The 8161-nt window shown below is 35.4% G+C and overlaps 1 long non-coding RNA gene across 1 annotated transcript; it reads left to right on the top strand.

Annotated features, from left to right (window-relative positions):
* The first annotated feature begins 2829 nt into the window (after positions 1-2829).
* Positions 2830-7379, top strand: LOC148011254 (uncharacterized). The gene is made up of 3 exons (XR_015689326.1): positions 2830-2991; positions 3095-3138; positions 7332-7379. It is a non-coding gene; the product is annotated as an uncharacterized LOC148011254 (long non-coding RNA).
* Positions 7380-8161: the final 782 nt, after the last annotated feature.

Below are 8161 nucleotides of genomic sequence, written 5' to 3'. Positions count from 1 at the left end.
AAACAAAGACTTCTAAACATAAAATCCATGATCCTACCATTTATCCTAACATCACAAGGGACATTACCTTTGTTGAATATGGCGCTCAATTTTCTTTTTGGGCTCCATGTGCTTACAATCTTAACGTCCACTTAACTCGAAGTCTTTCATTGTGTTATCAAACATAGATCTTAATGCATGCATATAGGACATATATAAGCATGTTTAATTCATTTAAAGATCCATATATACATCCATTGTTGATTGTTAAATAGCCTTCTTTGTTAATTAGGCGATTAGTACAAGTTTTATCTTTCCAAAACAATGTTAGTAAGATTGTTTTGACTTGTGAATCTTGTAATTTCCTCATTCATACATATGTTTTACAAAAGAAAGTATTAAAACCTTCTATCTCTAGAGATTTTATAGAAGTTCCATGAACCCAAAATAACTAAAGCCTAGTTTCCAAACATGTCCTTACGAGGCTTATGGATTTCTCACAAGTGTTGGGACCTTGATTGGTTTTCATTGGAGATCTTCTAGGCTAACATCACAAGTTGTCGGCTATGAGATATGATTTGGAATCAATATCTAGCCTAAATAGTTCAAGCCTAGTTCAAGGTTGTATGACAACCAATTTTTCAAAAGCTAAGAAAGGGTACGCCTTTGTATTAGTATGCCACTCCAATTTTGGGGGTTTGAATCCTAGTTTAATGTTGTCAGAGTACATACTAGATCTTCTTCTTAGACTCTTATGTTGTTGGATCAACTCAAAAATATGCTATGGCTACATTCGATGATTGGGAGTGATCCAATGGCTTTTGAAGTCAATCTAAGATAGTATAATACAGGATAACAAACATCATCCATGACCTATTATGTTCATGGCTATGCCCTTCTTAATCCTTAAATCTAACATTGTCATGTAGACAATGCATCTCAATGGCTACTTATGTCTACTAAATTTAGATTTGTTAAAAAATTGTGCTGTAAAATGGATTATACTTCCCTATAATTGTGACAAATGTAATATATACTATAATTGACTACTATTATAATGCAAGCAATGCATCTCAATGGCTATGCAACAATGCATCTCAATGGCTACTTGTGTGTCCACCATATTTAGAATTACTTTCAGAGCTTAAGGATTGGCGGGGAGGGGGTGTGGGTGTGGGTGTGGATGTGAGGTTACTATGTATTAAAGTGCCTATTACATGAGTTCAAAATTAGGGAACATTAGAAAAAAGATAGGAATTTTGATTTTTCATCATATTAAAAGCAAATCTTCCAATGTATATAAATTTATTTATGGAAGGAGATTTTGTATTCCATATGTATTCGTGTTACAGAACTATTGGCATGGATTTTCTTACCAAAAAGAGGTATTGAACAAATTTCCCAATCATGTAGGAAGAGGTGTGTACGTATAAGAGACACAATTGTAGTTGTAGTCTATAAAGCTACTTAGAGGGAATCTGTCCCTAGAGCTATAGGCACGTGGCGCTAGAGCTCTTACAAAGTTGGTGAAGTTGTTGCATAAGAAGGGCATCCAAAAGCCTTGGAGATGGAGATCTTTAGAGGCATGGGTATTATTATAGTGCATCCAAATGGTAACTCCTTTTGCAAGTTATAAGACTAAATTTCAAGTAGTGTGTCTTGTAAAGCAATGGTATTGAATTCAAAAAATTTGGAAAAGGAAGATGTGTAATACATAGGACCTAATTTAAAAATCACAAACAATCGAGTATCCTATTAACTTTTAATGTTGGTCAATATGTGAAGAAAACATTCGCTTAAAATTTTGAATCATATAAGATTATTAATATATTAATAAATTATCTAAAACATGAAGACTAAATCAAAACAAAACAATCAATATATATAATGAAAAATCAATCTCTTTGTAAAAAAAATTCAGCATAACCTCTGATTATTCAAGGGAAAGATGTTGTCACACGGAAATTTGAGTGGAGAGTTCGTGAATGTCACTCACCGCAGGGACGCTAAGCGAGATGAGAATAATGGATCAAGATTACTCAAATCCAGATAAATACATGGAGTGAAGGAATGGTTAGGATTCTCATTCGAACAATTTCATGTGTCAGCATGATACATAGATTTCAATATGCAATTGTGAAAGCTCTACTCAGCTTTTAATACATTGCTTCTTTAAAGAAGTAGAGTTTTAAGAGAAGGGATAGTTCAAAAGGAGTTTGAAGAGCTTAGATGACGATTTCACATGAGGTAATACAAGGGGTTAGGTTGGTAAAAGGATGCTTTGAAAGCAAAGTAGGAAATAGTGGCATCTTGGTACCTTGAATCAATGTTCGGCTATTTGATTGTTGCTGCTTTATGCGCCAAGACAAAGATGTGAGAGCCACTTCGAGGATATCTTATGGCTTGGGACAGCTTATCTAAGGTGGACAATGGTCATTTGAATGTCTGGTGCTGGCCCACTATAGTTTTAGGGGTGCTTCAAACACAGGCCAATAAGCAATCAACTATGTATGATAGCTACAAGTTTGATTGGCTTCTCATGATCCCAATATATTGACACCTCAGCTTTACTCCAAGTAATCTTTTCCCTTGACAAAGATGCCAATTCAACTTCTTGTCTTGACTCCACCATTATTCTTGCAGGCTTCAGAAATCGGATTGCTTTCTCTCTTTGACATGGCAAGAAGCTCCATGAATAGAGGCGACTCAAAATTTGAACAGCTCTCGGCCCTGCAATCTCTCGGAGAAAAAAACACTGGTTCACATGCATGGTTGTGGCTCACGTTTGCTGTTGTTGTTCCTTCTCAATTTCTGCAGCTCAGCACAGACGAAGCACTCTTGCTTCTTTTCTCTTCTGCTGATATTATTGTTAACAATGATAACCATGAAAGCTCCGTCATGCAAGACAGCGGCCCTACGTTAACTCTATCGAGCTCTCCTACTGCATGGCTGTTGCAAAACTCAACGAGATCTCCGGGGGATGGAGGACGAATTTGACGACTTGAGATGGAGGTATGGGCAATTAGGGAGACTGTGTACATAAGCTTGCATGCAAAATATGGTTCTTCTCCTTAATGGAGTCTTGATTGGATCAGTTGCCCTCCTTCAACTGCAGGTTGGCGTTCCCTTTGGTCTCGATGCGGCCACGTTCTTCTTCAGGTTCTCGTCTTCTCCTCTGAGCTCTTCTGTCATAGCAACGTCCACCCCTTCGAGCTCCCTTCTTCTGTTAGCCATCGATTCCTCACCACCTTCGTCGTCATTCTTGTCTTCACCCATGATCCCCTCCTCCTTCTATCATCGCTTTATAGCGATCCACCATCTTGAAAAAGCTTCAATATCAATTAAAGCGTTGTCTCGACCTCTCATCCTGATTCCGAGTTCACGGCTCACAAAAGCTTGATGCTTTTGTCTCTAAAAAAACTTAGGAAAAAGCTTTCTTTTTTTACATCGTTTCATGACATTAGTGATTTCATCATAGGCCATTCCTGGTTCTTTGGCTAGTGTTGTGTAACTTGCAGCATCTCCACTTTAGATCCTTTGGCTTCCTCATCCCAAGCTCATATTGCTAGTGAAACTTTTTCTTTAAGAGTTTGTCTTCTTCACACTTGAGATCACACCACAGCAAGTTCCCTTTCTCTCATTTAAAAATACAAATGTTGGATGTTGCAATGCCCCTCTTAGATGTCATGAATGAGTATCTTTTGACTTTTGTAGACTACAAAATGTCGACATAGTATTTATGATGGCAACATCCAAATTATAAGTTACATAAGAAAAGTCCAAGCGAAGGATCAACATTAATTCAATCTTTCCCTCAAGTCCTTAAGTCTTCAAAATAGAAACCTTCATGTAGACTGATTTTCCATGAATTGTTCCCTATCAAGAACATGCTTTAGAAAAGGAACTTCATGCCCAATCACTCATGCAATTTGCAAATTTTAGTCCATGCTATGAAATCAATCGATCGATGTTTCACAAAAAAAAAAAATGTATGCATTAAAGAATTTGTGCCTAGACTAACTACATGTGCTCGTGTGTCATGCAAATGCAAATACAAAAGATACACACAATGGAAAATAAACTCATAATGATGCTGACTAAAGAGTCTAAAATCCTAGCAGAAAACTCTCCCCTCAAGTTTGCAGTGGTAGACGTGCAACATCACGACAACGTAACCAAAGGTAAAGATGTACATCTAATTTAAAAACTTCATACATCCAAATCCAATTATAGTGAAAAATTTTGAGATCTTATATTATCTTACATAGATCTATTGTACATTGAATACATATTTGAAAACAGGTTCTAGATGAAATAATAAACAGGCACATAGAATGCTAAAATACCAATTTCTAAGCCATTTATGGTATTGAAAGACCTTTATATGTCTATGAAGGACATGATACCCTCCACTCATGGACCGCTCTACATAGGTATGCCTTCATGGAGCTACATAAGAATTTGAGTGGTAGACTATGTTTGGTAATCCTTATGTGCAAGCTACATCAGGTATATCCAATTCATTCCAACATGTGAAGACCTAAAATGGGCCTAACACTGGCTCTAGTTCTCTAGGCGAGAACCTCCTATGCTCACCAAACCACCCTCACCACCTCACAGCCAGCAGGAGCGTTTGGAGGCTATACACTACTCTAAATAAATCATGCATTTGTATCGATTTGTAGTCCAATGATTTTTTTCCCTTCCTCCATACTCCAATAAGAGGGAGTATCCCAACATTTAGGTGGCTAGCATCTTGTGTCACATACATAAAGAGCTCCCCCTAGCACAGTGTTGTGGCTCCTATGGCTCTCTTACACCCCGGAGATTGGCCCCAGGATGTGTCATCTTAACATAGAACATAAGCGTAACAAAGTCCTCTCATAATATAAATGTAACAATCCAAGAGTCTATATGTATCCCTCACTTAATCCATTTGCCACAACAAAAGGGGATCTTACACTCTCAACATTGGTCATCACCTAAACATATAATTGCAATATATCTAGGAATTTATCTTTTGATACCATATTTAGATTGCATATGCAAAGTCTATGGTACTCTATGCTTAAAAAACATAACTAGAAACTAGCCAATGTGAAGTGTATAAACAATCTTTTCATGATTTCTTTCTAATCCTATCATGTTGCATTGCTAAGGAACAATATTGAGCTAACCCTGCTATCTGAATCCTTTAAAACTTATATAAACCGCAGCCTATATACTAAGATATGCAAATAAATCGGGAATTTAATCAAATATCTTTTCCATTCCAACCTCACACCCCCTACCACATTTATGTTTTGCTTGCTTGCACAAATTTAGAGAGGTTTCGTGATAATTTCATAGAAACAAGCTCTAAACATGTACTTTAACATACAAATGGAGGTAAAATGAGCCAAACCCTCATTCTTCACTTTCATTACACAATCACAAATATTCTTCTATTTTTTGTAATTTTTAACACATAAAATCATTTTCTTAATTTTTTTTCTTCATTTGACTATTTTTTACAATTTTTTTCATTTATTTCAACATAAATTATTGATTTGTTTGAGCTTTTTGATTTGTATGACTTATATGAAGTGTGATCTATCAGGATACTCATTTTTCATGCCATATGAACATCATTTAATCTCCAAAATCCAAAAACAATGCCATTTTTTATTAAATCTCGTATTTCAGGTTTTACGATCGTATTATTTTTAATATGTGAGAAGGAAAATGAATGAATTTTTAAAATTACATACATCAATAAACATATTTCAACCATTTTCAATCATCTTTTCATCATATAAACAAAAGATTCATCATAAAAACTAAATAACAATTGCTTACTCTAAAATCTGCATGTGTATACCTCATATTTCAAGGATGTGGAGCCGCCAATGCTATTTTCAGTCGATGACACATCCAGACGATTGGATTTACATGTCATTATGCTTCCAAACCATCATTCATCCACTATTCATCAAATCAATCTCCCCCCTCTCTCTCATATGCAACCATATGAACAAGGAACAAAGAGGAGAGAGAAACAAGAGAGAAATATTGAAATTGGAACTTTTCATTTGCTACATTATTTCCTCCACGGTTTAGAGTATTGGAGGGTGAAGAAAGTTAGTATCTCATGGCTTAGAGAGATGAAGAAGGATTGCAGCATGTGCCAAAAATGATTTTTTTAATGAGAAAGGGGCATTGAAAAAAATGTGCCCACTCTCTCGTGTGATTTTTGTGGCTTTTGGCCTTCTAAACCATGATTAACTACTAACCATTTAAAAAAATAGTTCCAACTTTCATGTTTTACTTACTCGCAAGTGGTTTCGGCCTACTGGACGAAGGGGCAAATGGTCTCAGAATCGTGACTCGATTAGATGGGTGACTTCCTAGCATCAAAATCTATCATCTTGGCATCCATCACATACTTTTTGGCTTTTGAATCCAGTACCTACTTTGTAATGCCAAACATTACGGCCATTAAATGATGGGTGGGGGGGGAAAGAATTCAATCTTGACAAAGGGACACTTGTATCAAATTCTTGGCATCGAAATGTATCTAGGAAAACTCTAGCTCCTTCATCTATGATTGTTCCATTTTTTCACCATAACCGCCTCTTTTAAGACTCTCAAGTCACTTTTGTGCTTGAATTTTAGCTTTAAAATTAGCTCTCATTGGCGACCACGAGATAGAGTGACTCAATCTGTCGAACCCACGAACTAATCTACATTTAAAAAAATCATAAACATTAGGAGAAATATGGACTCTCTTTCTTGCCCCTTAAGGAGTTTTATGTTTGACTTTTCATTTCTCCCCTTTTCAATTTCCCCCTCTTTCTTAGGCGAAACTTAAATTTATCATATCTCTTTCCCCGCTTCTTCTTTCTTGACGAAATTTTACAGCCTCATTGTTGCTTGCCCTATCGGTATCCTTATGAAATTTCATTTCCTCTATACAAACACAAAGTGTGTTTCACATGTTTTATGAGAGCAGAGCTTGTTCTACCAAAGTCCTAAGATTTTCTTCACAAAACTTTACAGGTATATTGTTCTCTTTCATGGATGTTCTATGGTAAAGTTTTATCTCGTTTGGACAAAACCTGTGCAAGTTATGTGTATTCTTTGATATGTAGTTTCTTTTGTTTTGGTACTCTAGGAGTCTCTTACAGTCAAGAACAATGATCTTTTGAACACTCAACTTCTTCTTCATCAACATCTTAGGGTTTCTCTGTAAACAAAGTTACACGTATGTTGTCTTGTTTTTTTGTTGCTCCATACTTAAATTTTATCTCATTTGGAAAAAATTTATGCAAGTTATATGCATACTGAGCTTTCCTTTGTTTTTGTACTCCAAGAATCTCCGAGGGTGGAGAACAATGATTTTTTAAAAACTCAACTTCTTCAACATTTTTGGGCTTCTTTGCAAAAAAAAAGAGCCACAGGTATATTGTCATTTTTCTCTATTACTCTATGGTTAAGTTTCAACTCATTTGGACAAAGCCTATGTAAGTTATATGTATGCTTTGACTCAAGATTTCTTTTGTTTTTGTACTCCAAGAATTTGTCAGTGAAGGAACAATGGTCATATAAGTTAACTTCTTGTTAAACATCTATGGGCTTTTTTGTGAAAAGAATTACAAGTACAATGTTTTTTTTAAAAATTGCCCCATTTAAATTTCATTTCATTTGGAGAGAACATTTGCAAATTATACACATGCTGATAGGTAACTTTTCTATTTGGTTATTATAGATGTCTTCACGAAGGAAAAACATCAGTAACATACTTGCAATGGAGGTCTTCAATAGAAGAGATAGTGGCGGTAATTGGATTTGTGATAAGTATTATAAGTTGGATTGGATTTTGATGCACCCAAGTACTCGAGAGGGAATTTCAAGGTCAGGCGTCAGGATATTACAAACACTAGCAAACATTGGAAATGTAGAATTTTAAAGTTCAAAAAAGTGTTTAATGGAACAAGTACAGTAATATAAGTGTTCATCTAACATGTTTATATACACAAACAAATCTCTATACAAGACGAGAACTACATTGAAAATTACAAACGAAAAAATAAGTTTTTAAATTTAATCATTGTATTCTTTTGCATCAAAGTTGTTTTTAAAAATCTTTGCAGTGGTCTAATTCAATCTTGTTTTACTGATAGCTCTATATCTATCGACTTTT

Source organism: Lygodium microphyllum, chromosome 28 (assembly GCF_053477565.2).
Source record: "Lygodium microphyllum isolate KBCC chromosome 28, Lygodium_microphyllum_v1.1.10, whole genome shotgun sequence".
NCBI lineage: Eukaryota > Viridiplantae > Streptophyta > Polypodiopsida > Schizaeales > Lygodiaceae > Lygodium > Lygodium microphyllum.
The sequence above is the reverse complement of the archived record's forward strand: the minus strand, read 5'-3'. Positions and strand labels throughout refer to the sequence as shown.